Source organism: Camarhynchus parvulus, chromosome 2 (assembly GCF_901933205.1).
Source record: "Camarhynchus parvulus chromosome 2, STF_HiC, whole genome shotgun sequence".
Taxonomy (NCBI): domain Eukaryota; kingdom Metazoa; phylum Chordata; class Aves; order Passeriformes; family Thraupidae; genus Camarhynchus; species Camarhynchus parvulus.
The window spans coordinates 73710426-73726223 of record NC_044572.1 but is presented as its reverse complement, the minus strand read 5'-3'; positions in this window follow the sequence as shown (position 1 = coordinate 73726223).

Sequence of the window (15798 nt, the reverse complement as noted above, 5' to 3'; positions counted from 1 at the left end):
CCAACAAACATACAAACTGTGGCTCATCGTGAAAGTACTCTGGAATTTACAATGCTCAGTGATTATAAAGTTAAATAAGACCAAAGGACACCATATGTCTTTACACTGTGTCTTTCAAATGGCTGTTTTTAAAAAATTTTTGGGGATTGATATTCACGACTGGAACACTGTTTTTCTTTGAAACAATATGGAAGAGAGTAAGGAAAATCATTATTGAATTTTGTTCTAGAAAACTGTCAGAAGTGAAATCTTAACACTTCTCTAGATCGTTTGTATGTTACTTGTTATCATCCTCCACACAATTTCAAAGATTTGGAATAGAGACCATAATGTATTTTCTTCCTTTCTCAGCCACTAGCATTTACATTAACAAGCTTTTCTCTGACTCATGAATTATTTTAAAAGTCAGGGCTGAGAATAACCAAAACTTGGAAAAAAAAGCACAGAACACCATGAGGTTCACATGGAACTGATACTGGCAGCACTGATTTTCATTTTGTAGGCATGGTTACATTTCAATAGTGATCTAAGGAGCTGAATAAGTGCATAAACTCATTTATGAAATATTGATTGAAAATACTTAAATTTGTATTAAAATGCATCTCAGTTCAAATTAAAGGATACATTGTTGTCTTAAGCTTCAAAATAGGAATCTGATACTTACAATCTACCAGTTGTAATATAAACTTAAGCTGGTCTTAAGGTTTTTACATTTCTATCTATACCTTTATACTTGTACTCTTAAAGTAGAGAATGTTTTGCTCCATTATGTTGTTGGATGAGAATCCATGTATAAGTATAATGTAGTGAACTAAACCCAAGCTAGTCAATTGATTATTTTTTTGGGTTTTGGTTTTTTTTGGTCCTTTGATATATTTTTTTGCTTTGGATTTTTAATGTGTAAGATTTATTTTGAGGCATTTTCTCTACTGACATGTTCTTTACTTACATTCACTAGCAATTTTTTTTTTTCAGAAATATCTACCATATTATTTGGGCTATACTGTGACTCATCAAATGTAAAATAGGCTGAATTATTTTCAGTTGCTGAATTAACAATGACTTGTTACCTTGCTTACTCACATCTTGTGCAGAATTAAATACACTTAAAGGCAATATTCCAGCTGTCCTGGAATAAGTTCAGTTGCTGCAATTATTTTGGCATTTCTCTTCAGAAACCTAAATTATTCAATTTCAAAAGAATTTTAATTTATTAAACAATTATTTACAATGTATATACATATAAAAATTATCTATGCATTAGTGCTCTTGAGTTTCAACTTGCTGCAACCTGGAAGTAAATTCACAGGCTGTGCACAGATACTGTGCACATTTTCAAGATTGCCAGATATACGAATTGGCAAAATGTTCAGCACTGGCTTTAGCATTTAAAAGAAGCATTGCATGACTAATGAGAGTAGGGGAACAGTGCTAAAAGTAGAGATTAGCACCAAGGGAGACAGAAGAGGACTGTTTCTTGGCAACAGGACCAGAATCGGTGGTATGCTAGCTGGAATTTCTGCAGATTAAATTTCCAAGGTACCATTTCAGCTGTCTGTTGAAGGCAAAACAGAAATTGTTTATATTTTGTAGTGAGGTTATTGGCAAATTCAACATGTTTTACAACTTTAATTCTTTCTCATTTGGAAATCTGTCCCACAAAACCATAGACTTTATAGCATTCATCAAAAGAGAAAAAATAATATGGACATAACCCACTCAAATAATTGATTTTACTGAAATGTGGCTGTATGTTTTTAGAAGAAAAAATGCTATTTATTGTCTTTCCAATCTTTGTGGCATATTAACAGCTTTAAAACAGTGGAGATATTTAGTGTAAAGAAGGCTTGCTTTTGTGTTCTTCTTTTTTTTTTTCTAGAAAAAGTATTTTGAGTGGCAAAAACAGAGGATTAAAATATTACACCTTTTGAATGCCAGTCCAACGCTGAAAAGTTCGTTGAACATATAGAGCCTCCAAAAGACTTCAGGGAAGGCTACAAAACCTGGATTTGATACTGCATTTTCATGCCAGGAAAAATGTCAGAACAAAGCAAATGATGAGAGATCTGATGAATATGGATGCAATGTAAGCTTGTTTTTGTGGGGGGTTTTTTGGTTTTGTTGTTTTTTGGGTTTTTTTTGTTTTGTTTTTGTTTTTGTTTTTTTTTAATCCTAGCATTCAGAAAAGAATATATTGACTTGTAATTTGATTTTAAAAATCTGAGTGGGTAAGAACAGTTGTTTTTGAGGAAAAAAATGTTAATATTTCTATCAACTCATCTATTTTTTATAGAATCTGAGACATCTGAGCATCCTTTCACACCACAGATCTCAAACAATCCTGAGGTAACAGGACCAAGGAAAAGAAAACTTTTGGCATAACAAAAGCAGCATAGATGTGGGAGGAAGCCCTCCCAAAATTACTGTTAAATAAACCCCAATCTCTTCTGGCTCTATTTTTACATCATAAAGAAGCCTCTTGAGCTATCACTTTTTTAGAGAATTATCTAGAAATGAGCAAAGAACAATCAAAATTAGTTGCTGATGCCATTACAGCTCTGAAAATTGATTCAGTCAACACTACTTGCACGAAAATGTGTACCAAATTAGTATGTAACCAGTTGCAATTTGAATCAATTTAATCAATCTCTCAAAATAACAATTCTGCTTAAAAATCAGTTTTACCTGCTAAGGTCATTAATGAGGTGAACCCCATCACTATTCATTAGACATCATTCACCATCCCATAAGATCTCTTATAACATTAAATGGGTGATTAGATTCAGATGGAAGATATTTCCTGTGGAAGAATCATTATGATTCATTTCTTCTTCTATCTTTTCCTTATGCCTTCTGTACACAAATTATATGTGAGGTTCCCCTCCTTGTTAAGGCCTTTTCCATTGTTCATACAGTATGCTGAAAGGAATGCTATTCCAAACCAGTGAAAAGACAATAAAAGCTTTCTCTCTTCATTAACCAAGACTAAAAAAAAAAAACAACCCCCCAAACAATCAAACTCAACTCCCCTCCCAATACGTGAAAAATTCAAGCAGCCTTTGTTCGGCTGCTACAAGCTTAATTATATATCCAAAATCAATAAACATCTAATGTCAATGATTCTCTTATAACCTTAATAATTTTGAAAATATCATCAAGAAACATATATTTAGACATTATGAGGGTTTCTGAGGTATCAGTTTGAGTGTGCAAAACTTCACCCCTATGATAGACCAGTTGTAAAGCCGTAAGGTCATTTTAAGATGTTTCAGTTGTTTGCCAAAATCACGAACTGTATGCTGCACCACTGCAGAATGTTCTTGACCAAAAGCCATGGTGAATTATGTTTCCTTATTGTAATTTTATCTCTTGTGCATTTATGTACATTTGTTCATGCAAGAAATCCATTATTGGACTTCTATACAGGGATTTCAAAAGGTTGTAGTGTTTTGACTTGCACTTTTTTCTAACACTGTAATATTTTCTTTATCTCCACTCTTTTAGATCTCAGAAAATCTTTAATGGGAGTTCCATTATATGTTGGGGTGAGGGCTGCTGGGAGAAAGCAGACACAAAATAACACAATTTGCTTCAGAGCATGATTATCCTAACTGCCCAATGGACAAACCTCCAGAATTTGATATTTCATTGTAGTCTAAATTTTGGAGATAGTTATTTGGGTTTCATTTTGGGTTTGTTTGTTGGTGGGGTTTTTGTTTTAAAACTTGCATTCAATTTTGTGATAAAGCTTCTGGTGGTCTACTAAAAAGGAACCAATATTACATTTCTTTTGAAGGCAAATGTAGTAAAAGCTTCTGTTGAACAAAAGAAATAATTAGGTTCCACTGAGTCTGGGGATCATGCTTCGTTTTTCAGTCAGTGAAGAGCTAATAGTTTTCAAGCAAAACAGTCTTTTTGACAGCACATATAAAAATATATTATTTTAATTTTATCAACTTTTTATTAAAATAAAAACAACAAACAAGTGGGAAGAGTAATCCCTAATTTGCAATAAAAATAGTGAATAAATGACAAAATCAGTGCTTTTGTTTTATTTTTTTTCTAACAGTAGCCATTTTCTCTGCACAGATAAAGAGTGAAGAATAGAAAGAGCAAAATCCTTAACATTTTTTCCTTATTTAGTCAAATATATGAAAACAGTCACTCACATTAGTGAAAAATTGAAAAATCACAACTGTCTCCTTTAATAAATTGAGAAAGTTAATCTGTTCTTGTTAAATTATTGGACATGAAAAGCTAAAATATCAAAGTATTGCTACACATGATCCTTCTACCTAAAACAAACAGAAATAAAAAGAGATCCAAATCAGCTGCCCTGTGTGAGTCCTTGTTTTTGCTCTGATATAGCATGGAAAGGGAAGCCATGTATTCCTGTAATGTGGCACTGCTATTGAGAGTAAAGCCTATAAACTCTTCACTGTATCTGAAAGACCTCAGGGCTGAGGACTCTCCTTCCTGTTCTGTCTGAACTTTGTTTGACCTGACTGTAGCTTTGTTTTACCTGTTTATCTGTTGTTCACAGATTTAGCTCTGACAACAGGTTGTTTTGTTTTGTTTTAATTTGCCAAGTATCTATGACAAATTTCCTTTATTTTCTAAAATTTTAATCTTGTATGTTGCAACCACAATTTTGTATAGAATGTTTCTGTGTTACTACTGTCTACCCAAAACAGGATTCTTACAACTCCAATGCAATGGAACATGTCACAGACAGCTGAAAAACTGCTGTTTTGTTTTTTTTCCAAAGAATTTTTGCTTGCCTGTGTGTGTAATCTCTCATAAAACACATACATCATCCACAAGGTTATACCCACAAGGAGAGAGCAACAAAGTTGGTGGTCCAGAATTTGTATTTATGCATAATGTTTTGTTCATCTATTATATACAATCATTAATTTACTAACTAAACTCATCTCAGTAAGATTTTATCTTTGAGGAATTGTATTTCTGCTTGTCCTTCGATTCAACATATTGCATGCCATTGCTCTTTAAAACAGGCTGTTCAGGGTTGCTTAATGAAGGGATTTTTCCTGTCACTGTCTTATTATAAGTAATTGTAACTGTCTTTCCATGTAGATGTTGAAAGCTGTAATTCCTCCTACTTTAAAATTGTTCCCACTCTTCCTAATTGACAAGTGCCCTTATCCAAGAAAACCCTATTTTTTTCATATTTGAAGGTAGCATGTGTAACAGCGAATGTATACCGCAAGGCAGCCAGATTTCTAGGGGTTCAGTGGAAATGAATTAATCAACATCTTCTACTAAAGTGCTTGTGTTTCTTTAGTTTTTTAGTATTGCTTGATGTTTTAAAAAATGCCATCAAACTGTCAGCCCATATATTGATTGTACTGTTTGCTCTTCACGTGTGCCACTTTACTATCCTATTATGTCACGACTCAAGTAAATGATTCAGCAGTTTCTTTTCCCTCCGTTGGTAACTGCAGCATCAACATAGTGTGAGACATTGGAGTCAACTCTTTAGACCTGTTAGAAAAAAAAATGGAAGATGATTCCAGGCTCATGAGGAATTGTATTCTCATACATACTATACATTATGTTTTGATTTTAATCCTTGGTTTAGTTTTAGTTTTGTCTCACTACTCAAGGCTATTTTTTCTCTCTTTTTATATGATTTATATATTAAATTAATCTCTTACAGGTGTGTGCAGGTAGTATAAATCCTTGTTTATAAAAATCTGGACTTGGTCTTCTCTACAGTATTGTGACTCTCTCTACATGAATTTACACATTTCTTCCAGGATTGAAGCTGTACTCACTTAAGGCACTTGATGCTTTAACCTTGAAAATGCATCTGGAAATATACTGCATTCTCAAGATATTGAGCATTCCTTGCAAATGTTTCTGATAACCTCTGGGTGCAATTTTTCATTCTTTCTTTTTTTTCCTTTTGCTTTGACTTTTTTCAGCTGTCATTGTGGTGACTGTCAGATACACTAGAAGCAATAACTCTATATATGCAGTCCTAACTATGAAGCTTTTATTCAGGATTTACAGTATTTGTGTCAGATTTAGACAATTTTTAAGGAGGCAAAAGTATTTCTGTCATCTTGTGATGTAAACAGCTGCCCACTGATTAAAAAAATCATAAGGAAAAGAGTCTCATTTATTTAATTTTGACTGACTTTTTCGGACATCACTTTTTGTTATGGACACAAAGTGACTGGAAAGTTCACATACATGTGAACAAGAATGTTTCCATGTTTGCAGCAATGCCTAAAAAAGCTAATAATGACAAAAAGAACACCCCCCCCCCAAAAAAATCTCCAAAACATACCACTCAACTGGACATTTTCTATATTGCCTTGCTTTTCCAGTGTCATTCATTAAGATCTTGAGCAGTAAACATACAGGAAAAGACCCAAAGGTCTTGCTGAAAACATGATTTTGTCTAATGCAGATTTCTTTAGCATGGGCTTCATTACAATACCATTATTACTGCACCTGACAGTACCTGAGTGGGGTCATTTTTGTATCTTGTCATTTTCAATAGTAAAAAACTAAGACAGTTGGATAAAAAAATATTATCCTTTATCAAAATAGAATAATGGAGACAATAGACTATTTTTCACCTAACTGGGTTTCTGGAACCTAAAATATTTTTCAAATGAAAGTGAAGGAAAAACCTTTAGCATTCACATGGAAGATTGGTGAATGCAGAAAAATAAAATTAGTTACAAATATAATTTCATGTTAAACTTGATTCGTTTTCTTTTCCAGTTCTAACTGTAGGAAAAGAGTATCATCTGCCTGGTAATATTAGTCCTGGTGCACCTTTTCTTTGAAAATTAAAGCACATTAAAACACGAAGGTGTTTTTGGGGTTTTTTTTAAATGAAAGGCACAAATTTGTTTTTTGGGTTTTAGGGTCAGATCAAAACATATTTTCAGTAGATGTGTTAAAATGTCCAAAAAGCTCCGCTCAAACTCTCAATCAAAAATTTGATATTAACCTACATTTTCTGGCTACTGTTAATAAGTTATTCCTTCTAAGTATGAAGTGCTTTTATAAAAGAAAATAAATTTTGTTAAAGACAAATAACAGAGCATCCATCAGAATGTGCATTCAGATAAAGGACTACCTACATCATTACTCTGATATTTAGTGGTTCTCTTATTTTCCATAATATCCTGTTCCATGGCATTGAAGTATCAAAACAAATATATGGATATACGACACAGCCCACCAGAGCCCAGGCTAGCTCTTAGAACTCCAGCACTGTGCCAGGAGGGGGGAACTACCCCGGTTTGGGGTTTTACCAGAGGTAGAACCTTTAGAGCCACTTGCTCTACAGGGCACTATCCAAAGTCACAATGGGGACTGGGTAAAGAAGAAGGAGGAGGCTCTTCTATCGTGAGGTTCCAACAGAGAAGCATTTATGCCATGTGAAGAGTTCAGGCAAGAAAAGCAGTGAGCACACGTGTGCACGGGATTTTATACTCTTACAAATCAAGGGGTGGATACAAAGAACAACCAATGGAGAGATATCAGAGGAGGAATGAGGGGAATCACATCAACAGATCGGAACAATCAGGGTCAGTGGGAGAAGAGAGTAAGTCAATAGGTCGATGGGGCCTTGAGGTTTAGGTGAATTCCAAAGGGGTGGTGCAGTCAGGGATTGGCCCAAGGTGAGAGTGGAGGAGAAGGTTGGGGAATAAGAGGCTGGGTTGCTTTGACAGGCAGGGAAAGAGTTGGAACAAGGGGCAGGGAATGGCATGAGGGACAGCTTTGAGGGAGGCCAAAACTCAGGGGAAAACCAGCTTGGGGAGAACATGAGGGTACAATAGAATGAACCATTTAACAATGAATCAATAAAATAAGCTCAAACCGCAACAGATGCAGACGTGTGTTCACTGTAGTGTCCCAGACTTCCAGACAAAGAGATGTCTCCTAGCAGCTTTGAGCTTTTATCTAACCTTGCAATTGCAGTACATCTCTGCAGTGAGTTTCAGAGACATATGAAATGTCTGAATTATATGAGTACAAATTGAATAATTGTACTTTCCAATTCTAAAATCTTCTTTATATCTGGTGTAACTCAACACAGTTACTTTTTCTCCTGTATGGCTGAGAAGAATTTAAATTCTGGCACAAATTTATTCAGATTTGCCCTTCTGTTGGAGACAATTCAGTGAGAAGCAGAATCTTTCAGGGAAGTTCTGTAATGATTTTCTCCTTTTCCATGATGCAAGTACCTTTTCCTGACTGACACTAATTATTGCTATGAGTAAGATTCAAGTAATACTATTTAGAGGTTTTTAAAAAATATTTTTATGCATGTAGATAAAGAGATTCAGGTGCATGCTGCACAAAAAAAAATCTTTAGCTTGGTCTGACTCTTCCTCATACCTACTAAAGGAGAGATTGTCTCTGGTACCATATTCACAATTTTCAGAAAGTTGATGTAGACATTAGCTCCCATAATTTCCATACACAACTCCTCCACCTCTGCTAGAGTCCTTGTCAGCAAATGCATCTTAAAGCAACATTTGGACTGCTTTGTTTTGTGATGAAAAGATAATCAGGGTATGAGCACATAGTCTACTTTCATCTTTACTCTGGGTTGTGAATCCTGGAAATATTTGCTCTTGTGGGTGAACATTGAGGTTATTGTCACTGCACAAAGTACACACACATCATTAGCTGAACCTCTGCTGTTTCAAGGAATACAAAGTTCTTTCTTTTTCTTTCTTTATTTTCTATTTAAGTAAATACAAGTTAGTATAAGTACTTTTGTGTTGGCTATAGACTTCTCAAACAAAATAATTTATTTCAGGTCTGAGTTTCAAGCTTGATGCTGTGAAAATATTTTTTTTAAAAATTGCATAACCTAACATATGACTGAGGAGAAAAAAGCACATTATATAAACCATAAGAAAAGATTAGCTATCCTGCACAGACAAAAAAAGTTGAATCAATTGATTTTTACCTCCTTTTCATGAAGACTAGAACAAACTCATGCTGTGGCACCCTTCCCCCTCTTAATCCACAATTACCAGCAGGGATTATGATGGCTGTATCCACTTTATGGGGGAGGGATGATGACATGGTAGCCAAGGGTGTTTGGAACAGTGACCCAGATGCCTTGCTGGCATGTAGAGATCACTGTTAAATCAATCATCTTACTCCATAAGTAGCAGACAGCCCAGGGCCCTTCGAGCTCTCCTGCATGGCAGGGGCCGCATGCTGGGATCTCCCTTTGAGCAGGGACTGCTTTCCAGGTTACTCCTTAGGGCTGAAATATTCCTTGTCACAACCGATCCTTGGTAACTGATCAATAGGGTCCTAAACTTTGAAATCCTATCTAAGTGATATAAAAGATTAATTGTGCACATATAATCCTTTAGATATATACTATTGACTAAATCTAGGACTAGGATTAGGAATCACCTAGACTCCTCTCTGAGAAGGAGTTTAGAACTCCAGGGCGTTCTTTCTGAACCTCGTGACTCAATACGAGGATCTCCCTGAGAGCTTCATCTGACCTTGTCCCCTCTGCAGTACATAATCATGTGTGCCTTGCCATCAAATCAAATTAAAGCACTGTTGAATTTAACATTGATTTTGTCATTAACTCACTGCTTTAATAAAGCATACTGTTGCTTCTCTCTTACAAGTGAAGTGCATCACTCCATTTAAAACACGTGCACAGGGTTCATAAATTGGAACCATATCCATTGATTTCAATGGCTCCTGATTTACAGTCACGTAAAGAAGATCGTAATTAAGGTATGTATTATTTTCTAGTTCTGTTGCAATGAAAAAAAGAGATGTCAGAGGCTTGCTTGAGAGTTTAGCTCGCACTGAATTGATTTATATTATGGTTACATTAAAATGATATTGCAGGCAATGGCATGATTTTTTTAATTGATATAAATTATTTTCTTTAAATTCAGAGCTGCTGCCTAAAGGAGCAGCTCTGAATGTGTTATTTACAGGAAATGTAAATTAGAGCCTTGCCTTTAGATGCATGTTTTCTGTTTTCTACCTGTTTTGTCTGTATTGTATGGTAGATGGTAAATAGATAATGTGACACATACTAAGTTCTACTCCTCTCTTCTTTACTTTGGGATTACTCTGAGTTGGTAGATTTAAAATGGTTCCTCTAACAAAGGTAAAGAATTTTCTGAATTTTCTGCATAATCTAATTTTTCTTTGTACATGTGAAGTATGTTACAGAGATTTTTAGAAGAGCTCTAATTTCACTTATTAATTATGCATGTTGTAAAATAATTTTCTGCAACTCCAAAATGTTTCACATAAGACTGAGGAATATGTTTTCTATTATTTATTTCTGATATCTTTTTGAATTTAATTTTAAATATAATTAATTTAAATCTAATTTTAAATTCGATTTTAAATCTAACTTTACCTGGAGGAAGACTATACATTTATAGATCAAGCAGAATAAGCTTAGTTAGGTTTAGTTAAATTTAGTTATGAGAAAGAGCAAACATCTAATCTGTCCACACAATAAAATTTGGCATTCTAGTATAAGAGTTACACCACATTTTCTGATGTAGGCATAGATTCTATAAAACAGTTAAAAATAAATTGTGTAGGTGTTAGTTCTATTGCAAAGGGATACCTCCATTAAGATAAATGCAGGACTCCTGAGTGTCACGTACCTAAAATCTCTTTTTAGAAATGCTAGTATTTGCTTTTTGTGGCATTGTACTTTCTTCAGGTATGTCAGTGTCTGACAGTCTGTATAAACTTAGTCATGTTGTCTTTATCTGTGGTGAGAAAATGTGTTTTCATCTTGAGAAATTTATTTATATTTTGAATTAGTCAAGTCCAGCCATTCTGATGTTGTGTATACAGTTGCAGGTGCTTCTAGTATAATGACATTTTGCTGTAAGTAGTATAATCTCAAAGACAGCCAAAATTTCAATTCTATTTTAGAGAATTAAATCTTAGTAATAGATTTTCATAATGGTGGGTTCTGGAGTTCTGGCCTCACTTCTATTGAAGCAAGGAGTTAAAGTTCTAAGAAGTCAAGCAGTGCCTAGGCCTGTCTTGCAATCTAAAAGGGAAGAGATTTGGGTGCTAACATGGTTACCCAGATTGAATTTCTTATTAAATTTTTGAAATCTCATTTCAGGTATGTGACACAATTGCCAATAGTTTTGAGGACAGGGAAAACCTGGCAAATGAGTAGGATTATAGTAAGTTTCTAACGTCAATTCCATGCCAGCTCTAGGCAGACTTCTTCATCAGGTTTTTCATCTTGTGTTGTAATGCAATGCTGCAGGAAGCTGTCAATGCCTGCTTCCCATCATTGCTTGATATCTGTTTTTCACATCCATCTACAATGTCTGAAATGAGACACAAAACCAAAACCAGAAAAGACACATCTATCAAAATCTGTAACTTTGAACTACTGCTTACATATCATCTTCCACAGCTACAAATTGTACTATTCCTTGAGCCCCACACAGCTGGAAGTAAAATAGCTAATAGGATGCAGAAATGAAAGTGGGAAGAAAAACACATTTTGGCATTGAATTTGCTGGAACTGAGAGCAGAAGACAAAATACATCTGGGAGGGACAGAGAATAGGAAGACTCTGGAGAAGGTACCATAAATTTAGATAGACATCCCAATTCTGAATATTTAGCCAAATCTTAATGTTTGTGTCTTTGACACTGTTCCATCTGTACTACTATTAAACACAGTGTGTGAAAGTTGGTAAGCCCAAAATGCTGTATTCTGATACAATGGATATCTAAATGGAGACCTGGTTTTGAAAAATGTTGCAAATATTCTGTAAATTAAGTTTTTCCTCTAACCCTGAGTCCTAGGCATCACTGGTGATAATTCTCAACCTTCCACCCACCTGCTGTTTAGGTACTGCATGGCAAGGTTGATGGCATGAACCTTCTAAATTAGACTTCCTAGAAATACTGTTGATGAATTGCCCTGTGTGTAACCAAAGTACAGCTTGTAGGTATATAAACAGATTTACTGTGAAATGGTAGTATTTCTTTTGGTCTTGTTCTTTCTCAGAATCATTAGACAAGAAATGATTTAGGTGAAAAAAAAAAAGAGCCAGAGAAAGTAATTAAGTAATCATCACTTTTGCTCTTGTCCTACACAAAGGCTTGGGGCGTTTTTCTCCAATTTGCTGGTTTTGCTCGTTTTGGGAAAAAAAAAAGAAAAAAAGAGTTTTATAGGTTGAAAACAGGGATATTAAAATACTAATTGGGCTGCATTCAATTTTAGCTAATAGATGCTTCTTAAATTTAGTATATTAAATATTAAATTGCTCTATTTTATGCTGCATTAATTTAAATGTGCATTATGTTATTTTCCCTCTACAATGTCAGATCTGGGGAAAGAAAAAGCAAAATGCCTTAAGAACACTTATTGTATCTTAGTTAAATAAACCACAGGCAATAACTGGGGTTTACATAACAGCATATTCTCTATAGCAGGGAGAGCAGTTTTACCATAACAATTTTTAGGCAAGACAGTCATCTTTCCACTGAAATATTTCAGCTTTCTATGTAAAAAGTTATTGCTGTTGAACATCCTCACATTTGCTATTACCATAATTACATCTTTCTTGTGAGAAATTCTTACATCCTACAGATATGCAAAATTGAAGCATGCAGAGACCAAAGAATTTTTAAAGGTACTTACATAAGTCTGTATCAAGGTGTAGAGAAAGCCTTAGATACAGATATGTGCAAGGTTCTTGAGAATTCTATGTCATGTCTTAATCATTGGGGAGGATTGTGGTCCTTTTGCCTGCTGATCTATACAGTGCACAAACTAAGGGGTAACTTCTGGACCGATTGAGAGCTGTGATAGGATTACCTATTTTCCTCATAATAAAGTTCTGAGAAAGGCATTTATTTACCTTGAAATAGAATTATTTCCATTTCCATTTGTAGTATTTTCCTATTTTCCTTCATCTCGTGAAAAAACACATGACAGGCTATATCCCTCAAGGTATATATTTTATGCTTTTATATTAATTTTACACAGAAATGTGAATGTTCCTTTACCAAATATGGAAACAATATATTTTGAATATGTACTAGGGAAGAAACACAATAGTCTTGATACTGGAAATTATTCACAGCATAATGGCATTACACAATCAGTGTGTCACAGTTCTTGGATTTTGTCCCAAGCTTTGGTCCTCCAGATTTCTGTGACACCCAGTTGATGTTCCAGTTGGCCCAGCAGACTCTGGAATGTTCTTGCTCATCTTGAGATCATCTTGAATTTCTGCGTACTTGTCCTGGTATCTGTGAACTCCTGGGAACCCTTGGAAAAATCTGAGGGACCTTGGGATCTGAGGGACATGACATAGAATTCTCCTGCTTAGAAGGGGGTGAAGGAATGGAGGTTGTTCAGTCTAGAGTAAAGAAGGCTCAGGGTAGAGCTTACAGCTCTCTACAACTACCTTAAAGGAGGGTATAATAAGGTGAGTATTGGTCTCTTGACCCAAGTAACAAGAAATAAGATGGGAAGAAATGACGTCAAGTTGCATCAGGGGAAGTTTAGATTAGGTATTAGGAAGTATTTCTTCATGGGTAGGGTTTTCAAGCACTGGACCATGCTGTCCAGGGAGATGGCTAAGTCAGCATCTCTGGACATATTTAAAAGACATGTAGATGTTACACTTAGGGAATTGTCAGTGTTATGTGTCCAAGTAAAACTAAAGGGTAGCTCAAGCAGTTTGTAATAGATTCTCATAGCTGTCCTTGATCATGGTGTGTCTGAAGCCTTAGGGATCTTCAGGAAGACTCAAGCACCCTTTAACACATGCTTATGGAGAAATCTCACCCTTTTAACCTGTGTATATGGAGAAACCTCACCCTTTTAACCCATGTATATGGAGAAACCTATCTAAGAGCCAGGTCTAAAGCCCAGCTTCTGAAACAGCAGTTTGTTGAAACAGCAGAAGAGTATGTGGAGGAGAGCAGGAGGACTAACTAATAAATTTTCTGTATCCAACACTTACACCCTGAGATATGGTGATCATATACCTCAGGGAACAGTCCATGGGCACTGCTGGAGTAACTTTTCCTTTCCAGTTGGACTTTGGGACTCAGAGTTTCAGAAGAAACATGACCTCTGCAAGCCTCTGAGGTGGTAGGGATTGCCTAAGACTTGTTGCTGATGTTGGGATGTAGGTCTTCTAGCCTGCAGGAGGCACACAGCTCTTAAAAAGCTATCAGGAAAGAGCTGTGGGGAGGAGGTAATCATACTGTGAAGCATCAGAGAGGGTGAGAAAGAACAACTGTATTTTGTCTAAGACCTTGCAGCTTCAAGAACCCTAACTTTTCCCAGTAGCAGAGGGGCACGAAGAGCCTTCACTTGTAAAACTGGAAAGTGGAAACTACCATCAAGATTGAGGCTGGAAGGCAGTGACTTCATGTACCAGGAGGAAGCCTTATGCCACCTTGTGACTTGCAATTATAGAATGGATTAAATGCCATTGTAGTTGGAGAGAAGCTTGGAGTGTCATTAAATAGAAAATCTCTGGGAGCTGCATCTGAGATACACAGGACCACTAGAAGGAAGCTGGGAAGAACAGTATTATGAGTCTACTAAAGATGATTGGAAGCCCCTGCCTGCTATACCTGATTTGTCATCTAGGAATGTTGGCTGCTTTCTCATATTCTGATTGTTTTGAAGTGATTATCTAAGCTCACCCCAGCTACTCATGACAGGGTGATCTGGAAAGCAGATCAAACACCAGATATGCTGTACTCTAAACACATGGAGGGGCCAGATGATGTTTTCAATTCTGCTGGTAGGGTGGAATGCCTGGAATAGGAATTGAGAAATTTTGCACTTTAATAACTATTTGTACAGTGCTGTTGATATCAGGGCCTGTGAGTTTAGAATTCTCTTAGAAGGTTAACAGCTTCTTGGAAGAAATTAGGTCCATTTGACTAGACAGCACAAAACTATCTTTGAGCCAGAGAAGTGGTGAGTAAGGCCCCCAAAAGCTTTCTCAATTAGCCTCTTTAAGGGGCTTATGTTTGGTTTGGTTTTTTTTTTTTTTCTGTTTCACACGAGAGAAATAAAGACAGGATATTCTCAAGATGTCAAAACAGAAAAAGAAACAACATTACTGGCAACTTCAGAAAATCAGAGAACTTTGGCAAATTTTGGAGTAACATTCAATCAAAGCATTTCACAAAGCATTAACTTAGCCCATTCAATTTAGCAAGATGTAAGCCCATCTGATTATAATTAACTCAAAACTCTGAAATGAGGAAATTAGAAGATCAAGAAAAAAAAGAAAAAGAGAAAATATATAGAAAAGAACAAATATAGCTACTACTCCTGGTTCCAGAGGTATTTAGCTGATAGAAATTCCAAGAGGACATAGGGTCAAGACATGTGATCTTCACACACTACAACTTGCTGATTGTTTTAATTAATTGGATTTCTTTCTAAATGTAGATTTAAATGTTACAGCTTTGACCTATTTTCAGTTTCTTCTGTCATATATGTGGTGGGGCTGCTGGAGTCAGATGGAACAGCTGTGTGCAACATTGGGCAGCCTTGGCTGCTCCACATATGGGCCCACCCAGCAGTCCACAGCTTGCTTGAGGAGAAAAAAGGGAGTAAAGAAAAAAACCCACTCACTTAAATGTTTTGATTTTCACGTGTGAGTGTTCATGTTTTACAAGATTATCCAAATGGAGTTCTCCTCTGATGCTTTAGCGACTCAGCATTAATTTGAATAAGAACCAAGAGCTAGCTTGAGTACACAAACCATGTGTACTT